We start from the raw sequence: 12187 nt of genomic DNA, 5'->3' as shown, positions 1-12187 counted from the left end.
TTTTAAAAAATGTGATGGTTTAATGAACGCGTATTAAACGATATATAAATTGAGTTCATATATCCAGGTACAATGGTACATAGTATATACATTTACATAATGTATTTAAAATTAAAATAAAATATTTTGTTGGTAGGTATAAAATATTATATCAGCACTATTATTATGTACTTTTGAAACAAATTATGAAGCTAACACGCTGCAGTAGTTTGGTAATATATTTAACACTCTTGGGTATCAAAGATTTCATCAGAAATTTATTTTGTATTATGCTTTGGCTTTTGGTTTAACGAAAAAGTTCCCTCAATCCCCTACTTCATTAACACATCAATGATTTTACACACAAAAAATATACCCGTTCATATTGTCGAGTCAGGTCTTTTCATCGTGTTTTACTGCTTTTGATAAACATTTTAATGAAGTGATAAAATAATCGCTTGTGAAAGATAGAACTTTAAAAACATAATTTGTGTAGCTAAATTTGTTAGATAAATATAAAATATCTGTAAGTATATAATACATATACTTTTATTTTCAACCACGTTGGCTGCAAAAATTATAACAATATTATATACATATTTTACATTTAGTTTAACATTCATTTTTTCCACACGACTTATCACGTTATATTATAATAGTCACGTAATTTAAAAAATAAAAAATAAAAGTAGGTAGTGTATAAAATATGTTTTGAAATAATAATCAATCGAAATTTACAAAAAAATTCGTTAAATTGACATTTTAAATATCATCAAAGGCTGAATAATAATAACGTGACTATATTTAAATTTCGATTTAAAAAAAAAAGTGTTAACCCGTAATAATGGCAAATGTATAATGTATATATTATACATGTTTGTTTTGGTTTTTTTCATATTAATGCTACATAATATGAATAAATACATAAGTTTTTCTAAATTAAGTTTTACATATCAATGTATTTGAGAAATAACATGATTTTATTGCTATTGTCTTAAATTTGGCTAAAAACTTCAAAAAAGTTATTTGTTAATATTAGGGTTCTTTTGGCCTCTGTGTAGTTTTGACATTAAACAATTGTTTGACTGTAAGAGTTTCACCACAGGTTAAGTATTGTGATGGTTATTTTCTCCATATAAGATGACCATGGAACATACTTAAATAGCCTATTCATAATTTGTTAATGATACTTTATTTTTTGGATTAAATAATTGAGGTTTAATTCAGTATTTGATATTGTTTTTATTCCTCAAAGTTTGATGCACGTTATCATTCGGATTCTCATAAGTTGGTAAAATAGGAATAAAAATCGTTTCTGAATACAATAATTTTAAAAATTCTAAAGAATATTTAACATGGAAGATCAAATATAGGTACATTATGTTTTATGCTTAAGTAGTTAAGGATATTATGTATTTATTAGTCACATAGGTCAATTGTATTGTTTTATTATTGAATTTTGATTTATAGAATATACCTAGTGTTTCTAATATATATTATAAAACCATCTAAAAATTGAATGATTATTAAGTTTAGTATTATACTTATATACATAAATATGTTATAGAGATATTGTTATTGTATAACAAATAGTTTAGATTTTAAAATTAATGAGTACATGTCATATTATTGTTAGTTAGTCTATGTATTTTACAAAATATCTAAAACATAAACATAATATATTACTTCTTTTTTATGCATAAAATGGTTATTAACACTTTCCATTAGTCTTTGGTAAACATTTAATTTTTAAAATAAGCTAATAACTGTGTAAAATATTTATGTAACTACTATTATCAACTATATTATGTTCCTATCGTAATAGTCATATTTTTTATTTATTTGAATTTGTTGATTATTCTATAGCAGTTATTTTATTTTTTAAATAAATTTGAAAAGGTATTTATTTTATATATTATACATTTTAATGTAAAATTAAATTACCATAGGATTCCTATGCACTCTAATGAATTTAAATGAAAATAGAATAGTATTTAGTTTTATATCTATACTCTGAATTGTTTTTCATGCAATGATTTATCATTGAATTTAAAATACACAACTATTACAGTAAATTATACTCAAGGAATAATAAGAAGCTTTACTTAAAACTTACTATTTAATAAAGCGATTTATTTAGTTTTTATTTTGGTTATTTTTCATTCATAATTTAATTAATTTATTAAATGCATTGTTAAATAATTTCTTATCAGTATTTTATTAATAATCCTTATTCTAATACAAATTTAACGTTGTAAAACTATATATATTTAGAGTTGCTGTTAAATAATATAATTAAAAGTATACCTACTCATTATATAATATAATTGTATTACTTATATTTTATAGTGTTATAATATTAATTAACATTTTAGCCTTAGTTGTCTTGTTATGTTATGTAAAGCTTATAAACTGATGAACAGTTATATGCTATTTTAATGTTACATTAAAGTTATAAATATATTTTAAAAGAATTTATTTATTTATTATATATAATATATATAGTGGTCAATTATCGACAATTTAAGCGCTTTTTCCCTTTTTATTCTCTTGGGATGTTGTTCAGCCGATTAATATATTACTAATGGACTCGGCTGGTTGAGTATTTGCATTTTGCATACCCTAGCCGATTTGTAGTAGGTAGTTGATATACGGAATATTGAGTAGCGATGAAAGCTAGATCGTCAAAAAAATAAAATTAGGTTTTCATAATTATTTAAAGGTTTTCTCGTTAAATGTGTATGTAAATACAATAATAGAATATAGTACAAAACATCTCAATTTGAGTCGTTATTTTTACAATACTTAGGTATGTCATTATTTGTTTAATTTTATGTTATACTATAGTATTCTACCGAGTATCACTGTATAATAGCCACTAAAATATTCATTGTAAATTCACATATTTCAATATTTGGAATAAAATATTTATTTTATTTTATTGCATTTAATGAAATATTTTACAATTTTTAATTAATACATTTGTAGATACGATTAGTTTATGAGTATTTGATATGATTAAATGTATTATTTTTACTCAAATAAATATTTGGTATGAGGATGATATATTTTATTTTTTGATGAGTTGAAATTCATAACGTTTAAAATATTTTTAAATACAATTTGTATCATCATTAATGATATTTTTCTTATTCGTTTAATATAAAGTATATTTAAATGAATACTTAAAGTATCTACTTATGTATTTATGTATAAAATATCAAACAGAACAAAGTTAAAATCATATCGCAAAAATATTGTTGTTGCTATAATAAGAATTGACACAGTAATAAATTATTGTTCATTCTAACTTTTAAAAATAAATATTTCTTTTCTTTTTAACTAAAATGTTTACTTAAATATTTAAAGTGATTTAATAATTTTAAATTTATTTTAAATATGAAGTAATATACTAAGATATAATAACTCTATTTAGTTAATATGACGCATATGTATAATATGTATTGATTATACCTACTAATACGTATTCGATAAAAGTTTTTATTTAAAAAAATAGCACAGTATTATTTTTATTAAACTAAAAAATTTAACAATATTATTATTATTAGGTACGAATTTATACTGAATAGTATTTAGTCTATATGAATATGATGAATCATTCTTCAAATAGTTTAAAACCAAATATTCTAACTACAAGATTAATACATTTCTATAATTAAATTAGTTTTTAATATTATTGAGAGAAGCATTGCGTATTACCTAATCATAATCTAACGTGTATAAATTATCTATGGGATTGTTACTTATGTATTATTTATAAATATATACATATTATTGTATCTACGCATTATCATTTTTTATCAGAATATTCATTATATAAACTAATAAAGATATTGCCATAATATATATATTATTAGAGATAATTATATACCCTGACGCGATTATTTGTTTGGTATCAATTTTTCATAATAATATTGAGACGTTTCATAATATGACGAACGAAAAAAATTGAATACATTTGAAAGCTATATGCATGATAAAAACAATACAATACTAATGATATTATTTAAAATAGCGACTGTTTTCATAAAAATTTAACAAAGGGAATCAAACTATTTAAAGTCTATTTTGCATTGTTCTTTTACCAACCATACATTTATAATTCTTTATAATCTATTTAAGAATTAAGATACTGAAGTGAGTTTTAATCAACTCAATCTACTAAATCTACTCAATTTATTTATATAGGGAATAATATTTTATTAAATATCTTTTATAGTTGAAGACTCATTATTTAAAATATTTTTTAAATTATAAATATGATAAGACGTGTATTATTATTAAGTATTTTTGTTCACTAAATGAAAATATTAAGATTGTTATATTAAAATGTAACTTATATAAATATTGATAAATACTAGAGATTTCATGACTGCATTATTTAACATTGGATACTCTTACTGGGCCATAATTTTTATCCATAGATATAGTATCTATACAATGTAAATTTTACATATCTATAATAATATTTTATAAATCATATGTATTCATGTATAGTACATGGACTGACCCTCTTAAATCCACGAGGCCGTTTTTGAACGATTTTAGCATATTTTTAAGGGCTCTCGATCTAGTGCGCGCGTAAACGTGATGGGTATATTTTCATTTTGCTGCTGGCCAGATAATATAATCCAGGGTGTTTGGAGCATGTGAAACGGTATGTATGCACACATTTATGTATATATATATATATATATATATATATATAGAGTGAGGGTGAGAGAGAGAAAGATAGAGAACGATATGCGTGTATATAATGTATATGCATATACCTATTTAGGGAAATGCGACGGACGCAGACATTATCATAATCGCAATTATTATCAAGCGCAATGAAAACACATACATATATGCATATCATATATACAGAATATTATACATATTCAAAAAAACCCCTCTAAGGACCAAATGTGCATAAAATATTATTACAATCCACCCGGCTACTGTGATATTATAATATAAGACTCGGGGAATTTCACCGTACACGCGCACTATATACGGCTACGTTATACGTATACATGTACATTATAAAAATACACACAGAGGAAAGGTCGGTGGGGTGGCATCATACTTCTTCGCTGCCAGGAAAACTTTTTTTTTTCGCAAGCGCTTTCAGCGAGTCTGCGCAGACAGCTCCCGCACGCAGCTCGCGTTATCGACTAAAAGATGGCGGACGCTACAGCGGCTTTACCCTAAAAACTACCCTTGTGCTGTTAAGGGACAAGGGCATAATGCTGCCACACTCCTACCTTTCTCTCTTCCCCTTCCTCAACGTCGACCGAGGTCCCTCTCCAAAGGATCGCTAAACTAAGGGCTTTTTTTCCTACCCTTTTTCGTTTCGTTTTCATTTTTTTTTCGGTCCAGTCCAAAGCGATTTATTTTTGCCCGGACCAGAAGATAACGCCGTAATGTTTGCACAGCCAACCCTGCCCCGTTAGCAGAAAAAAAGGGTCCACTCCTCCCTACTCACCACTTGTGCGCAAGAATTTCAACCCGGCAGTCATTAACGTAACGCTACAGTAAGCAGGATTTTTTAATATGCGATTTTTTTTTCTGCTCCGAGCGGTTTTTTTCAGCTCACTTCCGTTTAATTTATTGCGAGAAACCCCGGGTAAAAGCTCGTCGGCCTCGCAGAATTATTGTCCAACAAAAACGTCCTGCCGTTTCTTTATGCGTCTCTGATTCAACTCGCGGCAAAACTAGGCAAAACACATTATTCAACCGGAAAAACCTCCGAGGCACCGCCCGTTATTTATTCCTCTCAGAAATCCGGAATAAGCTGCATAATATAACTAAACACGTCGAAAAACCCCTATTATAAATAATTACTTTTTGTCCTGCTGCAGTATAAATTCATCCCTCCATCTATAAATGTATAGATGTATACGATTAACAACATCCTGAAATTAATTTTATTTTGTCGCTCGTCTCAACCGTTGCTTTCTATTGAAGATGTATATATTTCCGATTTTTAAGAACGGCATGGATAGAAATATATATTTATAGTGCTATATTATAATGTATTATTTAGTATACGTCAACCATTGCATATTACATAATATTATAATTTATAATAACAACTTAACTAATGTGTGTATTCTGGACACAGTGTAATAAGATTTAATTTAAGATTAAGTCAAATTAAAAATTCATGATTATATATACATAATACACAGAAGTAAATCATCAAATGTATTCTTAATCAAATATAATTATTATATGTAGAGTATTTATACTGGTAAATAATATAAGATTTATACTAACACGTTAACGGAATTGATTTTTTTTCTATGTATTTTTTAATATTTTTTTCATTATATTATATAGGTTATTAATTATTATGTTTTATTTTGCATAACGGATTCGATATATTTTACCATCATCCCAATTGTCCTAAAATTATTCGATACGGATCACGATACTTGTTTGTTCTAAATAATGCTTAATGAATATTCCATGTGATGTTTCTGAATGTTTTTTGAATAATAAATCGCCCATATTTTAACAATGATTGAGCCACTGTAATTTAGTACTTAAAAAAATAATAATAATAAACGTTTAACGTTTTATTATACCAACTTCATAATACTTTCAATATTGGATTACAAAAAACAAGTTGTTTATTTTCAATATATCACGAACAACGTATAATACAATTTCAAAATGATACCGTGTTGTCGCATTCGTGTTTTTAATTCATTACAATTAATCGAAGCATATAAATTCTATTAAGTAATTAAAAATATTATTAAAACTTACCGCAATATATTGTTATAGTACAATTATGGATGCACGTTTTTTAAATATGCTGTTGTCATTTAATAATTATAATTCCTGGAAACAAAATTATTATTTGTATAGAAATAAAACATTTATTAATTCAACAAAACTATCAATAAATACATAGTAAAAGATAAAATGCTTAGACACATAATATTATGTTATTAAAAGAATAAAACGGTAAAATAAATTGATGAGTACCTACTAATAGATATTGAAATATTTTTTTATAATAATATAATATGTAATCTTTGGTTCATACATAATAGCGAGGTAATAATTAAGAAGTATACGTTAGGTTGAAGGAGTGAACAACTCTCTTAAATTTGAAAGATTCTATTAATTTTTTTAGAAAATGTCGTACTAATTACATAAAAAAATATTTAAAAATAAAAATAGATTGGTATAATACATTTTATTACATTTTTCTGCATACGTCTTATAATTTTTTGAGGTGAATGTCGTGTCGTATGCTTAAAGTAAAGAAGGGGTCATGATTTACTGTAGCTATTGGTTATAATACAAAACATACATTTAGATGAATACATTTTTCTGTTTGTATTCAGAAGTTAATTTTTTACTATCAGCTTGTTATATTTTTAAGTGTTTTTTTTTCAAAGAGAAGTAAAAGAACATTTTAGTATTAATTTTAAAGCCGGGTATACACTAGACCCGAACCGATCCGAAGAAAAACAAAATGCCGATTATATATTACATATACTACACTAGTACCATACCGATCGACCTACCTGAAATTCGATTTCAACCGTTCAAATATGTTTGCATTTATCGGTCCGGCCATTTTTAGAATTCAGAATTGTCATATTATACCATCATTATACTATGGTTTATAGCAGCTAGTGTATTGCAGTTGATAATTGTAATTTTTTTTTAAAATTTAAAATAATATGCAAATATTTAAAAATTCGAAGTTTCTGTACTCGAACGGTGAAAACAAGACATCGTTCATGGTGAAACAGTATTGTCTAAAACCGGACACCGAGGTCCAAGAGGGTACGAACCCGACAACCGATTACAATAAAGTATAATATGCGCGTGTCATACGCAGCGACCCACTGCTCGGGCCATGAGTCAGAGGTGAACGCGTGCCGTCCCGCCAACTGGTTTACGGAGTAGAACCCTCCCGGAATCGGCCGCGGGACTTACCAATATAATATTATATAAGTAAGAGTATTAGGACGGGTCTTATTGTTATTTTTTTTAATCGTTCTTGAAGGGGAAAAATGATTAGAGCAAGTAATATTTTATTATTATTGTTATGAATTATTGGTTCAATTATTTTAATATTATGATTTTACCGTTAAAATGAACCAAATAATATTACAATATTAAAATAATTTTAAAGTATTTAGCCTGGTATCATAATAATTATTTTGAGAATTTGAAAATTGTGTGTTTTATATTTTATAAAATCATCTGCGACTTGATTTATTATTAATCGATCGTTGAGATCGGTGGGATTATAAAAGAGAGCTGAATTTATTTCCGTTTAAACTTGTAATGTATGATGTATCCAACCTAATGGTCGGGTTAATTCCCATTTTGTAGATTTGACTTCCCTTTCCAGTTTTACAAAATTAAGTCTAGAAGTAAAATAAGCATGTTTAAAACTGTACGTTTTTTATTGTTGAAATAGAAACCAAACAGTCATAATTTGTATAAAATAATAATAATAATAATAATTTGAAATTATTTAAACTTGTTAAGTAGAAAATTTGGAACAACATTTTAATATAGGTTTCTAATTATTGGTTTTTTCTTATTTGTTAATTACGTTATATAAAAATAACTAAAGCGGGAACCAGTTCAGCATGTGAAAGATAGGGAACCTATTCAGAATTTGCCTCATCGATATCAATCGAAATTTATCTGTATTTATTATAATATCATTATATACAAAAAATATATTTCACTCACCTCTGTTATAAGATGTAAATTAAGTGATATTTTATAAAACGATTTCGGACGATCTGCACAACTTTTATACACGATATTATAACGATACGGTATCATTTACTAATTGTTTAATCGAGAACTGAAAGCGAACTGACTGAAAAGATGAAGACACATGCGTGCGTTAACGACGTAGTCGCGTAGGTGAATGAAATGACGATAATAAGAATTATGTATTATAACACGCAATATAGAGTTGCAGTTAATAAGGGTACAGTTCTATATTTATGTAGATTCACATGGTCTCGGTGTTTTGTTTCTTTTAATTTATGCACGGATAGGTATTGTGCGCAAAAGACGCGAACCAGTTGCGGGGGAGACTCACCGGCAAATACTCGCAACGATGAGCTGGTATAATACATCTTCCCACGAAACGGAGAGCCGGTTGTTATGGCTATAGGTAACATGTACATATAAATTGTAGGTGTGGGTACTACGTAAAACCAGCGTGGGAGTGTGTGTAGGTGAGAGCCGGGTGAATAGAACGTATGTGTGTAATGCGTGCATTAAGCATTTATATGTATTATGCGTGCGCGTATAAAAATATATTAATTCAAGGGGTCGGGGGTGGTGAGAACGTCGTGGAGACGCCTCGAGTAGACGCCTTTTGTTACGATTCACTAGCTATATATTGCGTATTATATTATTGTTACTGCTTCTACCTGCCTTTGCTCAAGGGGAGAGTTCGCGTAAAAATTGCAACGAATACCCGTACATATTGCAGCACATTAATGCAACGGTCAAACCGCCCGCACAATATTGTTGCTACCGATTCAATGCTGTACAATAGTTAAATTTAGTTAAATAAATATTTTACTTAATATAAATTCATTGTATCTTATTATTATTTATCCTGTAAATAATAATAAATTACAAACTTCGTATCTAACCAACTTCCGAAGTATTAAATTTTACCATGTAGATAAATGAGTGTTATTATTATTGTTATTGTTTATTTCTTCGAAAAAATAATAGGCCTCGTTTAACAGCTTCGTGTGGAGACTATGACCTCAAATTTACAATAATTAACTTAATATAGACATTCATGTTAATACAAATTATTTTTATGATTCATTAAATTATTCAATATTTTTTTTACAATTATTAGTGGCTTAAACTAAACTAGTATTACAATTTAAATCTTCTATAAAACAAGAAAAATATATCTTTCAACAGTAAAATGTCTATTGAAAGAGTCTATTGAAATCGTGACAAATTTTAATAGTCATTCTATATAATATTGTAATATTATTTGATTATAAAGCGTTCATTTTTTTTTACCTAATATAATACCATTAATTTTATGATAATTTATACAAAACTTTCTACGTTTTATTTTATCATGATTAAGGATTTATTTATATTTTATTATAATATATGGGTTTTATAAGAATGTCGGTGCTAATTCGTATAATACCTTTATCAATAATTTATTAAAGTTGTTGTATTTGATCGAGGTATATTGTACAGTACTCAATGTACTGCAATTTGTTGAAAATTCCATTAAAACACATGAGGTGATTAATTTAATTATAATTCTGATCATGAAAATTTGTTATAAAATATTTATTTATTTTCAATTACTCACTATTAATATTGTTTTCTTAATAAAACATGTATGAACAAACGATAATATTATGTATAATACATGACGTGGTGTTTAGTATATATATTTAATAGTATTATAATATTATACTGATAACAAAATTTTGATTTTTATACTTATTAGTAATTTACGATAGACACAATATTTATTTAAACTTTCAAATTTTAGTTAGTAGTAGAATGTTAAAAATTCGTCAATCCGTTACAAATTATTTAGTATATTTAGTATTAGTATTGCAACGATTTTTTTTTTTTTTTAAAATACATTTTAGCGCTATCAATTAAAATAAAAGTACTTATTAATTTTATTCGAATGTGCTAAATAATGATGCACATTTGCTCGTTATTTTTAACGCGACTAAAAAATATTAACGATCAAAAACAACCATTACTTTAATTTGACATTATTTTTTAAGTAGTTTACAGGATGTTTTTTGTCTGCATATGTATGTACCTATAGGTATATATATTTTATTTGTTCACCTTAATTATATGTTTATTTTTCTTTCTTATTTAATTATTATTATCAGCTAAAATTATTTCATATAAAATAAATGTTTTCATTATATTATTATGCACTGGAGTTTAAATATTCTTACGTAATGTCTTTATATTCAATCGACACAAATATATAAAAAATATCGGCATACGCTCGTTGTTTAATCGGATTTAAACGGTTATAAGAAAAAGATAGCATCATTTAGTAAAATATATCCTGCTATAAATATATAACCTAAACATCATATTTTTAAATTGTCACTTTTTTTCAATTTTTATTTACATCTATAATGCAATTACTTGCAGTACAAAATTACAACTGGTAGACACTGTATAGAAACACTATGCCCATCAATTTATTGTAGGTTTGGTACTTGATTTTAAATTGACTTCTTGATTGAGTTTCAACTACGCGTTTCTATATACGCATATACACATATTATCATACCTACGCACCCATACACACACAATTTATATACATGAAACGTCGTTGCATTGCCCTACAATTTGCGCCCTTTTGAATCGACGAACCATGTATAATTAGTACGCAAAGTATACACTACAGTATACCTACCTATATGTCCAACACCCTCTCGCCACCATAAACACCTTCCTTCCTCGGTGTACACAATGTATTGCGGTTATACGGATGTGGATTAGAAGTATGTTTGACGGGAAGCAACTTAAAGCGAATCGGTTATAATATACTTCAACATAGGTATTTGTGTGTAATGTGTATATTTAGGAACACATACATACACACACACATACTATATATCATAATACCCATCACAAATTTAGAACATAGCAGTACCAATGGATTACATTCAAGTGCGTAGCTCACATGTATATATGTATAGATAAAGTTTGAGTATTATATAATTTTACTCAAAATGTTTATCGTCAATCCGACATACGCTAGCATATTTTCTATACTATATAATATTAAATATATGTGTATAACCTATAAAGTACTTAGTATAATAAAACGTAATATATGTATTTATAATGGTCTATAACTTAGATATGTATATGAATGATATTATGCTATTGTATTTTTTTCATATTTATCGTTTGAAGCTATATCAGCACTTAATTTATCTTATATTTTATACCAATGCAGCTATGTAAATTCATTTAATTTCTAAGGGCTAATAAATTTCTAAAAATTTTGTCTATGTTACTTGTATTAACTACTTGAACTCTATTAAAACATAGTTGAATTATAATTTAATGCACATAGTAATGCACAAGTGTCTACAATCTGTATTTAAAAAAGTTTCAATTTTTTAAATATTTTTCTTACACATAATCGTTAATGACATTTCCT

General features: G+C 26.6%; 1 long non-coding RNA gene and 1 pseudogene across 1 annotated transcript in view; one reads left to right on the top strand and one right to left on the bottom strand.

Annotated features, from left to right (window-relative positions):
- LOC126550088 (uncharacterized) overlaps positions 1-12187 on the top strand; it is a 59657-nt gene that overhangs the window by 1789 nt on the left and 45681 nt on the right. The gene's annotated exons all lie outside the window — the stretch shown is intronic.
- Positions 1-12187, bottom strand: part of LOC126550087 (uncharacterized) — a 58278-nt pseudogene that overhangs the window by 28666 nt on the left and 17425 nt on the right.

The sequence above is a fragment of the Aphis gossypii genome, chromosome 2 (genome assembly GCF_020184175.1).
Source record: "Aphis gossypii isolate Hap1 chromosome 2, ASM2018417v2, whole genome shotgun sequence".
In the NCBI taxonomy this organism is placed as follows: Eukaryota; Metazoa; Arthropoda; class Insecta; order Hemiptera; family Aphididae; genus Aphis; species Aphis gossypii.
Note: the sequence above shows the minus strand (reverse complement) of the source record. Positions and strands in the feature narration are given on the sequence as shown.